The sequence below is a fragment of the Protopterus annectens genome, chromosome 9.part0, assembly GCF_019279795.1.
Source record: "Protopterus annectens isolate FY-2018-M chromosome 9.part0, PAN1.0, whole genome shotgun sequence".
In the NCBI taxonomy this organism is placed as follows: domain Eukaryota; kingdom Metazoa; phylum Chordata; order Ceratodontiformes; family Protopteridae; genus Protopterus; species Protopterus annectens.
In genome coordinates this window covers 1,260,097,227-1,260,109,311 of record NC_056743.1, presented here as the reverse complement: position 1 = coordinate 1,260,109,311, position 12,085 = coordinate 1,260,097,227, and the positions used below count along the sequence as shown (strand labels likewise).

The window sequence follows — 12,085 nt, the reverse complement described above, 5'->3', positions numbered from 1 at the left end:
ACATAGGTGGTAATCCATTAAATCTGAAGTAATTAGAGATTTGGGGACCAACGTAGATAGTAATCTCTCCTTTGATAATCACGTTGCCAAAGTGGTTAGAAAGACCTTCTATATAGCCCACCTTAGCACGAAAGGGTTCGCATCTAGATCAAGAGAGGTCATTGTGCCCCTACTGCGTCACTCATCAGGCCCATAATTGAATACAATGCCCCTTTTGGGATGTACCTTACCCGACACCTGCAGCAACTGGAGAGACCCCAAAAGTACCTCACCAAGAGGATCATGGGCTACAAACAGATGTCCTATGCAGCTCGACTAAAGAAACTCCAGCTCTACTCAGTTGTTTACCGCCTACTCAGAGGCGATCTATGCCTGACGTACAAAGCCATGTCAAACCCAGAATTAATGGACATGCTCCACCTCAAAAAATCCAAGTCCCTTAGAGCTACACGGTCCAGGGACCTAAACCTCAGCACAAAAATAAATAGGACATGCTGGAGGGACAGATTCATTTCCCAGAGGCTCCCCTCACTCTGGAATAGAATCCCAATTCATGTTAGACATAGCCCCTCGCTGACCCACTTCAAGCGAAATTTGGATGCGTGGATGGGAAATCGCAAATTCAACCCTGGGATCTCTCCTGTATCCCTGCTAGATGGAGGCACAGTAAACTAATCTTAAAAGGGTACCTTCTGTGACCTACTTTACAGAGACACAGTAGGTTAATCTAATAGGGAGGTGGAAGCCAAATACACTCTGGCTAGGCTTATAAATGCCCTAGGGCAGATAGCCTAGTATCTACCTATGAACCTATGAAATTGGAATCTTTAGAAATGGGTAAGAGCAAATTACATAGAAAAAAATGGGAATTGTGGGAACAATACATGTAAAATAATGTTTTTTTTTAGAGAAGTGAGGTTTAAGGGAAGGCAGGAATTTAGCAGTTTATAGAACATTGGATTGATAAGTTATACAAAAGAATATATGCGATGTATGATGTTTTTAATGGGGCACAATTTGACATGGTTTGCTTTCAATTATATAAAGGTATGTTTGCCTTTGTCTTAAGTGATAATTCAATAACTATATGTGTAAAAAGTAACCTCAAATGAAGATCGTCCCCTTTCTGGACAGATGGAAAGTACAGTTGTGTACACTTACCATAAATGTAGATGTTCGAGTGTATTCACTGTTGCAGTCATTACATTTGGGTAATCTGCTGGCAGGTTGCCCTCAGTCAGCCTGATTAACAAAGTCTTGGGTCCTGCATCGGTTGCTGTCCCTTCTTCCATGATGTCAGGTCGTCAGGGTATAAAACGTGCAGCTGATGCCATTACATCAGTTTTTCTCGACACAGATGTCAGGTGCCCCCCAAATGGGGAGCAAATAAAATTAAAAACACAAAAAATATACCTCCAATCCCAAAAGCAAATACACCAGAAGGGCTTTTAAAGCATAGTAAAAAAAGTAGAGGTATAGCCAGAGAAAAGTAGGGGGCTGGAGGGAAGGTAACCAGGACTGCAACAGTGAATACACTCGAACATCTACATTTATGGTAAGTGTACACAACTATACTATGTTCTTCGTGTTTCACTGTTGCAGTCATTACATTTGGGTACATTCTCAAAGCTATGGTTGGGTGGAGGGAATTATTCAGCATTAGGACCAGCTATAAGGCCCTGCAGGACAGTAGTGGCAAAACCAGCTCTGGATTTAGAGAAAAGTGGTAAATGGTAATGTTTGGTGAGCGTATGAACTGAGGTCCAGGTAGCAGCTTCTAGAATGTCCCTGGTAGGAACACCTCTGAGAAAGGCCGTTGAAGATGCAGCCCTGGTGGAATGGGATCTCATCCCCTGGGAGATCGTTTCTGCTATATGCACCATGGAAAAACTAATACAATGGCTTATCCATTTGGAAATGGTTTGCTTTGAAATAGCCTTTCCCTCTGCCCCTGCAGCAAATGCCACCAGCAGTTGAGATTTTCTTTGAGATTTTGTCCTGTTTAAGTAAAATCTAAGTTGTGTGTGTACATCCCTTGTTCTGTGGATTGGGAAAAAAAGTTGGCAAATGAATTGTCTAACAGCCACACTGGATACCACCTTAGGCATGAAGGATGAATTGTTTGGTCCTGAAAAATAATGAAATGCTCCACTGCCATAAGAGCCTGAAATTCAGAAATCCTTCTAGCTAAAGTGACTGCTAAAAGGAAATTTTAAGTCTGCAGTAGCAGCTGGCTCGAAAGGAGGGCGAGTGAGCTTTTCCAATACAAAACTGGCGTCCCAGGCAGGGGTTGGAGCTCTCCTGGGTGGTCTTAAGTTTTTGGCCCCTCTGAGATACTGCTTTAGCAGGGGATGAGAGATGAGGGGAGGTTCTGTGTTGTAATAAGCTGAAATGGCTGAGGCATGGATTTTTATGGAAAAAAAGGACAGGCCCTTGTGAAGCATCTCAGTTAAGTATTGCAAAATCTGAGGAATGTTGGGCACTGCTGTGCTTATCCCTTGAGATTGATTCCAGGAACAGAATCTTTTCCATTTGTCAGCATAAGATTTTCTAGTACTAGGTCTTCTCTCCTCCAAAATGACATCCATCACAGGTTTGCTGAGGGATGCCAAGGGTGAATTTAGGTGATTAGCCATGCAGAATTTGGTTGTTCTGCTGAGACAGTAAGTAAGGTGTCCGAGGCAGGTGCCATGGTGGAAGGTGTGACACATTGTGCAGGAGTGAGTACCAGTGTTGGAGAGGCCAGTCTGGAGCAATCAAAATTGTTTTTGGTTTGTCCTGTTTGACTTTTAGTAGAACTTTGGAAAGCAGAGGCAGAGGGGGAAAGGCATAGACTGACAGGTTTTTCCAGATGAAGGATAGAGCATCCACTTTCCAGGCTGTTTTGTGATGAGTTCTTGTGCAAAATTTGTCCAACTGATAGTTCTAGGGTGAGGCAAAAAGATCTATGTCTGGGCTCCCCCATTTGTGTGTCAACATATTGAAAATCCATGGTTCCAGCTTCCATTCATGTGGGCTCATGAGATTTCTGCTTAGTTCGTCTGCCAGAGTGTTCAGGTTTCCTGGCAGGAATTGAGCTTGTAGTTGTACTTGATAGATCAAGGCCGTGTTCCACAATGCCACGGCTAGTCTGCAAAAAGGGTAGGAGTGTGTACCCCCCTGCTTGTTTATGTACCACATAACCGTGGTGTTGTCTGTCTTTATCATTAATTGTCCTGGATAAAGGTAGTCCTTGAAGGCTGTCAGTGCATTCTGTACAGCTAGCATTTCTTTTTGATTGATATGAAGGTGCATTTTGATTGATATGAAGGTGCATTTGATTTGGGCTCCATTTGCCCTGAATGCACTTCCCTGCCAAATGTGCCTCCAAGCATAGTCTGATGCGTCTGTAGTTAGGGTTTGGGCGGCAGGGGGTGATGTGAATGGCAGCCCCTTATTTTGGTGGCAGGCCTCTGCCCACCATAGGAACTATAGTTGCAGGCAAGGTATGATAGGAATCATTGTTTCCAGACTGTGACAATGCTAACTCCATAGACTTTTTAAGTACCACTGAAGTTTCCTCATATGCAGTCTTGCATATGGAATTGGAAGAATGCAGGAGGCCATGAACCCAAGGCTTGCAGTATTTGCCTTGCAGAAAGCAGGGTTTTTGTGGCCACCTGTTTGAAGTAAGTCACCAAATTAATTTGCTTCTCAGGCATAAGGAAAGCCATCTGGATAGTTGTATTCAAGCTGGCACCCAGCTAGGTAGTTTTTTGAGAGGGTACCAGTTGTGATTTATTTTCGTTTAGTGTACCCAAGACAAGTAAGAAAGTACAGTTTTGTACCTACCATAAATGTAGATGTTCGAGTGTTCACACTGCTGCAGTCATCACTGTTGGGTAATCCTGCCGTCAGGCGGTCCCGCAGTTGGCCCGAGTTCCAAAAAGTCTTGGTCCGGCGTCGGTTGTTGTCGCTTCTTCCCTGACATCAGTGTGCTAGGGGTATATAAGATGCATCCAACGCCATTTTCTTCAGTTTTTCTTGCCCCAGATGTCAGGTGCCCCCAATAGGTAGGCAATACGTATTGCTATATAAAAATATACATATAAAAATAAAATACCTTCAGTCACAAGCAAATACACCACAGAGGTTGTATAGGATAGAAAGGAATAGATAAGTCCAGCTAGTACAGAGGGGATGGAGGGAAGGTAAAGTACAGTTTTGTACCTACCATAAATGTAGATGTCCGATAGGAATGCATCTGCAGTCCTTACAAATGGGTTGTCCTGTCGTCAGGCAGCCCTTCGGTCGGCCGGATTCCAAAGTCTGGGTCTGGCTTTGGCTGGTGTCGCACTTCACCCGACGTCATCGCTGCAGCTACTCGGGTATAAAGGCATCAGCCGACGCCATTTTCCTCAGTGTTTCTTGCCCCAGATGCCAGGTGCCCTCTAGGAAGGCTAAATTTGGATAAATGCCAATGATTCCAAATATTAGAGAGCAAACAAAAAATAAGCATGTATGTACATATATACAAACAAATACACCATAATAGATTCCCCCAGCTAGCTATAAGAGGGCAAATACCTAGGAGTACCACAGAGGGAAGGAGGGTGGGTAATCCTGACTGCAGATGCATTCCTATCGGACATCTACATTTATGGTAGGTACAAAACTGTACTATGTCCTTCAAGGATGCATCTGCAGTCCTTACAAATGGGTAGAATACCATAGCCAAACTGGGGGAGGAGGAAAGATGGAATTATGGTGTAGTTAAGATCCCTTGCAAAACAGCAGTGGCAAAACCTGCTCGGGATCTAGAGTATAAAGGTAAATTATAATGCTTGGCAAATGTATGCACGGAGCTCCAAGTAGCAGCCTCTAAAATGTCTTTGGTAGCCACTCCTCGGAGAAAAGCTGTGGTAGTGGCTATAGCTCTTGTAGAGTGAGGCCTGATGTTTTCTGGAGTTTTCTTTCCATGGTAGGAGTAACAGAATCTAATGCAATTTCCTATCCACTTAGATATTTTCTGTTTTGAAATTGCTTTCCCTTCCATTCCTGCTGCATATGCTACCAGTAGCTGGTCAGTTTTTCTATTGCTCTTGGTCCTGTCCAGGTAGTAGCGTAATTGTCTGTGTACATCCAAGGTATGCAACAGTCTTTCTCCCCGGTCCTCGGGATTGGGGAAGAATGTAGGTAGGTGGATAGCCTGATTTAAAGATACTCTGGAGACCACCTTGGGCATAAAAGTAGGATTTGTTCTCATGGACACTCTATCTTGATGGAAGATCAGAAAGGGCTGTACTGCCATTAATGCCTGTAGCTCAGAAACCCTTCTTGCTGAAGTGATTGCCAGCAGGAAAGCAGTTTTCCATGATAAGTATTGCAATTCTGCTGTTGCTGCTGGTTGAAAGGAGGAAGTGTCAATTTTTCTAGCACAAAGTTCAAGTCCCATGCAGGTAATGGTGGCTTCCTAGGAGGTTTTACATTTTTAATTCCTCTCAGAAACTGCCGAGCAGAGGATGTGAGAAGACTGGAGGATCCAAGTGTATTCTGCTGAAATAGCTGATGCATGAATCTTAATGGAAGAGTAGGACAGGCCTTTGTGGAATAGCTCTGCCAAGTATTCCAGGATGTTGGCTATGTTTACCAGGGACACATCTTCCCCTTTGGTAGTACTCCAAATGAGATATCTTTTCCATTTTGCTGAATAGGTTTTCCTTGTTGAAGGTCTGCGAGCTTCCAAGATAATGTCCTTAACCCTTTGAGATAAATTTGGGTTAATTTGTCTTATGCAATGTTCCAGGCAGTCAGCTGCAGAGTTTTCAGGTTTGGATGCAGGGTGTTGTAGTTGTTCTGAGTTAACAGTAAGGGAACTAGGGGTAAGGTCCATATCTGTTCCAGAGACATGCTCCTCAGTAATGGGTACCAATGTTGCCTTGGCCAGTCTGGAGCTATCAGAATGATTCTTGGACGGTCCTCTTTGATCTTCAATAGCACCTTGTGCATCAAAGGAAGTGGTGGGAATGCATATGCTGTCAGTTTTTCCCAACTGAAGGATAGGGAGTCCACCTTCCATGCCAGTGGGTGGTATGTCCTGGTGCAGAATTTCTTTAATTGGTGATTGTGTGGGGATGCAAATAAGTCTATTTCTGGGAGACCCCATTTTCTTGTAATGGTTTTGAAGATGTCCGGATGCAGCATCCATTCGTGGGCATCCGTGGTAGTCCTGCTTAATATGTCTGCTAGAGTGTTTTCTTTTCCTGGTACAAAGATTGCTTGTAACTGAATGTTGTAACTCAGGGCCACATTCCAGAGGTCCAGGGCCATCCGGCATGGAGGGTACGAATGTGTGCCTCCCTGCTTGTTGATGTACCACATAACTGTGGTGTTGTCTGTCCTTATCATCAATTGGCCTTGTCGAAGAAATGGTTGGAAAGTCTGAATTGCCAGTTTTACTGCCAGCATTTCTTTTAGGTTTATGTGTAGGTGCAGCTGTTCTTGAGTCCATAAACCTTGTATGTATTTGTCCATCATGTGGGCCCCCCAACCGAGGTGTGAAGCGTCCGTTGTGATGGTTTGGCTTGGTTGAGTGCTGTTGAAGGGCAATCCTTCGTTTGATTGACAGGCCTGAGCCCACCATAGGAATTCTTGCTTCAGGCATGGAATTATTGGGATTTGAGTTTCTAGGCTGTGCTTGTGCTGAGACCATAAATTCCTTAGGTACCACTGTAGCTTTCTCATATGCAGTCTGGCATGTGGGACCAATATTATGCAGGATGCAATGAAGCCCAATGCTTGTGGGACTTTTCTTGCTGTTAGGTGGTTTTGCTTTGTTAATGCCAAGAAGTAGAGAGGGAGTTGCTCCTGTTTTTCTACTGTTAGGAATGCCATTTATTTGGATGTGTCCAGCTCCGCACCCAAGAAGGTTATCTTTTGGGATGGTATCAGCCTTGACTTTTTTATATTGACTGTATATCCCAGGGCTTGTAGAAGGTAAATGACTCTTTTCAAGTCTTCTGCTAGCTTGTTTTTGTTTTCCGCTTGTATCAGGCAGTCGTCCAGGTAAGGGTAGGTTTGGATTCCCTGAAGCCTGCAATGAGCGATTACTGATGCCAGGCATTTCGTGAACACTCTGGGCGCAGTAGATAAGCCAAAGGGCAATGCTGAGAATTGATAATGCTCTGATCCTGCAAGAAATCTGAGGTATCTTCTGCAATTTGGTCATATGGGGACGTGCAGGTATGCCTCCTTGAGATCTAGAGTTACCAGCCAAGACTCCTTGCCCAGCATGGGAAGAAGCTGCTGTAGGGTCAGCATTTTGAATTTTGGAACAATGAGGAATGTGTTTAAGGCGGACAGATCGAGAATAGGTCTCCATTTGCTTTCTTTCCTTGGTACTAGGAAGAGTCTGGAGTAAAAGCCCTTTCCTTGCTCCATATATGGTACCTTTTCTACAGCTCTCATCTTTAATAATTGATTTACTTGTTTTAGAGCTTCTGCCTTTTGATTTTGAGGTAGGTTTGGCATTCCTCTCTTTCCTGGTAGAGTATGGAAATGAAACCTGTAACCTTGGTCTATTGTCTGCAAAATTCACTTGTCTCTTGTGATGTAATGCCAGTTCTTTGAAAATAAAGCTAGCTTCCCGCCTAAGGGTGCTTCTAGTTGTTCCCTGGTAGGTGCCAGAGCCAAGTCACTGTGATTGTCCTGTAGTAGTGGTGGTGGCTGTGTCTGTGCCTCGCTGGTTGTTACCCTGCCACTGGCATCCCCTGTAGGCACCCCTGGATTGGTTTCTGCCTCTTGAACGCCTATTCCTGCCTCTCTGTGCTTTAGAGGAGTCTGGAAAGGACCAATTCTTGGACGGCCAATTCCTGCTAAACCTTGGAGGTTGGACCTGTAAGAAATCTTTCACTGTTTGGACAGATTTTGCCTTCTCCTCCATCTTCTTCAGCACCTGTTGTGCAGGAGAGCCAAACAAATTGATCTTGTCCATGGGAGCATCTAATAGTTTTGATTTGAGATGGTCCGGTAAGGCCTGCTCTTTTAACCATGCATGCCTTCTGATAACTGTGCCAGTCATGGCTGATCTAAAGGAAGCCTCCAGTGCATCATAGCCGCATTTTAGAGAATGGTTACTAACTTGCTGAATGTTATGTACCATTTCCTGAACATATTTCTTATCTAAAGATTCATCAGAGGACAGTTTTTTCGTTAACTGGTCTAGCAATAATTCTTGATACTGGATCATATGAAATTGACAGTTCAAGGCCCTAGCTGACAGAGTAGCAGAAGTGTAAACTTTTTTACCCCATCTCTCTAAGGACCTGGATTCCCTTTCAGAGGGGAGGGGGTTTTTGGCAGAGGTAGTTGCTACAGCCTTAGGCCCCTGGGAGATAGTCTCGGGATCTGCAAAAGGAGCAAGTAAAGAGAGAGATGAAAAGGTGAACTGCCGTTACAAAAACCATACAAAATGTTCACCCTGCAGACCAAATAAGGGTATGAGACCCAAACAGCACAATTCCAAATGCAGTGTTGAAATAGTTGAATAATTCCAAAAAGAAGGTAAAATAGATAAAGCTGGTTTATTTCTTTTTCTTGCCGAAAAAATTCTCCCTGGAAGTACATAAAATTATTTTTGAGAACAACCTCCATCAGAAGAAGGCAGGTTCTAAAATCATTATTTGTAAATCCCTTGTCATGTACCATACTTTCTTCCAACCACAATAAACCAATATCGTGTGGAATCGAACCAAATAGATCAACAATGTCCAGTGTAATAAATATAATGTTGTTGGAAAAAAGATGTGTTTTGACTTGTCTCAGGAAATCCCAAGAATCTTTTAATACAGTGCAGCTCTTATTGGAAAGGTCTTTTAATTTGAAATCCACATATTTAGCCAAAGGGGTGGTAATAGACCCCTCTGAAGCAACAATAAGCCTCAATGGAGGGTCCATGGGATTTTTATGAATCTTGGGGATGCCAAAAACTGAAGGAACCCTGGGACCCTCTGTTTTAAGAAAATTGTACGTGTCCAAATCTATAGAGCCCTCCAGTAATAAATCATTCAATACCACATTGATTTTAGCTGTAGAAATATTTATTTCATTGATAGAGGCTCTAGTGTAGTTGTTAACATTTTGTAGGTTTTCCTTCATTTTGGATTCATATATTATGGCATCCATCAAGACAGCTCCACCCCCCTTGTCAGGTTGCATGATACGAAGGGATTTGTTACTTTTAAGTTTTTCCAGTAGTTGAATTTCGTTGTGAGGTAGATTGGGATGCACACGGTGTACCCCCACAGTTTTCCTAATTTCATTTTCCATCACTTTTCTAAGTTTCTTAACTGGGGGTGAAGGGGTTAAAACACTCTTCCTTCTTAGCTGTGTGTTAGTATTGTGGTTGTTGTTGGTTCCTTCAAAATAAGTCCCAAATTTTGTTTCCTCAAAAAAAGCTTTAAGTCTACAATAACCTTGGGAATACTAGTTTTCTTTAAGGGTATAAACTTGAAACCTCTCACAAACAATTTAAATAATTCTGATGTAACTTCCAGGGAACTATAATTAAAAATCTTATATTGGTGGTATTCATAAATGTTCCCACTTTGTTTGATTAGGTCATTACAGTCCTCTAATTCCTGTATTTCCCCCTGTAAGGATAAACTGGGTGGGGGTGGTAATGTACTGGTTTCCGATTCCGTAATCTGTCTGACCTGCGTAAAGGGGGAACATATTCTAAAGGGATGTCCCCTGGAGCATCGTCCCCCATGTCATTTACAAATCCTATATCCTCTTCCAATTCAATATTGTTGTGTTCCTGATTAATTCTCACTGATTCGTCCCTATAGTGATAAAAGGGTTTAGGTTTGGGGTATGCGGTCCCCTCACTGTAAGCTTTGATATCTCTTTCCAATTTTTGAGCTTTCCTTCTCATATTCTTAATACATTCATTTTCTATTTGTGAAAAAATACTGTTATAAAGAGATTTTTCAATCTCTATAGAAAACAATAAATCATTAGTAATGTCTTGATTAACAATATTAATTTTGGAAACCAAGTGTGCCTTAATTCTTTCATTTTCAGCAATAATGGCCCTGGTAATATCTAAACCACATTTGTCAAAAATGTTAATAAGTTCCTTGTGGAAGTCGGAACCTTCCTCCACTCTGTTGGGAAACTTAACCACACGTAACCCCTTTGGTACTATGCCTTTATTTAAACATTCTTTTAAAAAAGCTGAATCACATGCCAATCTTTCATGTTTGTCAAGGTAAAAATATAATAAATCTAAATTGTCTTTATAACTCTTAGTTACTGAAGGTGAGTGGTCTGACACCACTTCACCACAAAACAAATTATGTTCCTTGTTTAAAAAATCTTGTAAAACTACAGTGTGAGTAGTTTTCACTGAGTCACCTTGTTTACGTGTAGCGCGATGTTCACGCTGCCCCCTTTGTTCCTTCGGTTGATTTGCGTTAGCGTTACTCCTATTTCCCTGGTTAATAGAACCAGAACGTAAAAGGAGAGGAAAGTTCTGAAAGTCGTTTGGAGAAACAGGCAAGGGAGTTGGAACATCTGCGTTTGAATGTTCCGATGAAACCGGAAATGGCTGTTCTCCGGTAGTCCCATTGAAAGGCTCTTCCTGATGACCTGTTGGTTGTCCGTTTGGTGGAAAAGAGTGTTGTGTAGCCAAGGACACAATCGAAACACAAACCGGAGTAAGCAGCTCAATAAGCTGTGATAATTGCCCAATGACTTTCCTTAGCTCACCTTTTTCGTGATAGTTGGAATCATTTTGAGTCTCTGCCCCTGGTGCTTCTGCCATCTCCTGAGCGTTACAAAAACCAAGTAAAGAGAGAGATGAAAAGGTGAACTGCCGTTACAAAAACCATACAAAATGTTCACCCTGCAGACCAAATAAGGGTATGAGACCCAAACAGCACAATTCCAAATGCAGTGTTGAAATAGTTGAATAATTCCAAAAAGAAGGTAAAATAGATAAAGCTGGTTTATTTCTTTTTCTTGCCGAAAAAATTCTCCCTGGAAGTACATAAAATTATTTTTGAGAACAACCTCCATCAGAAGAAGGCAGGTTCTAAAATCATTATTTGTAAATCCCTTGTCATGTACCATACTTTCTTCCAACCACAATAAACCCATATTGTGTGGAATCGAACCAAATAGATCAACAATGTCCAGTGTAATAAATATAATGTTGTTGGAAAAAAGATGTGTTTTGACTTGTCTCAGGAAATCCCAAGAATCTTTTAACACAGTGCAGCTTTTATTAGAAAGGTCTTTTAATTTGAAATCCACATATTTAGCCAAAGGGGTGGTAATAGACCCCTCTGAAGCAACAATAAGCCTCAATGGAGGGTCCATGGGATTTTATGAATCTTGGGGATGCCAAAACTGAAGGAACCCTGGGACCCTCTGTTTTAAGAAAATTGTACGTGTCCAAATCTATAGAGCCCTCCAGTAATAAATCATTCAATACCACATTGATTTTAGCTGTAGAAATATTTATTTCATTGATAGAGGCTCTAGTGTAGTTGTTAACATTTTGTAGGTTTTCCTTCATTTTGGATTCATATATTATGGCATCCATCAAGACAGCTCCACCCCCCTTGTCAGGTTGCATGATACGAAGGGATTTGTTACTTTTAAGTTTTTCCAGTAGTTGAATTTCGTTGTGAGGTAGATTGGGATGCACACGGTGTACCCCCACAGTTTTCCTAATTTCATTTTCCATCACTTTTTCTAAGTTTCTTAACTGGGGGTGAAGGGGGGGGTTAAAAACACTCTTCCTTCTTAGCTGTGTGTTAGTATTGTGGTTGTTGTTGGTTCCTTCAAAAATAAGTCCCAAATTTTGTTTCCTCAAAAAAAGCTTTAAGTCTACAATAACCTTGGGAATACTAGTTTTCTTTAAGGGTATAAACTTGAAACCTCTCACAAACAATTTAAATAATTCTGATGTAACTTCCAGGGAACTATAATTAAAAATCTTATATTGGTGGTATTCATAAATGTTCCCACTTTGTTTGATTAGGTCATTACAGTCCTCTAATTCCTGTATTTCCCCCTGTAAGGATAAACTGGGTGGGGG

General features: G+C 42.0%; 1 protein-coding gene across 2 annotated transcripts in view; it reads right to left on the bottom strand.

Moving 5' to 3' along the window:
- LOC122811983 (sarcoplasmic/endoplasmic reticulum calcium ATPase 2-like) overlaps positions 1-12,085 on the bottom strand; it is a 1,984,788-nt gene that overhangs the window by 1,610,386 nt on the left and 362,317 nt on the right. The window lies entirely within an intron of this gene.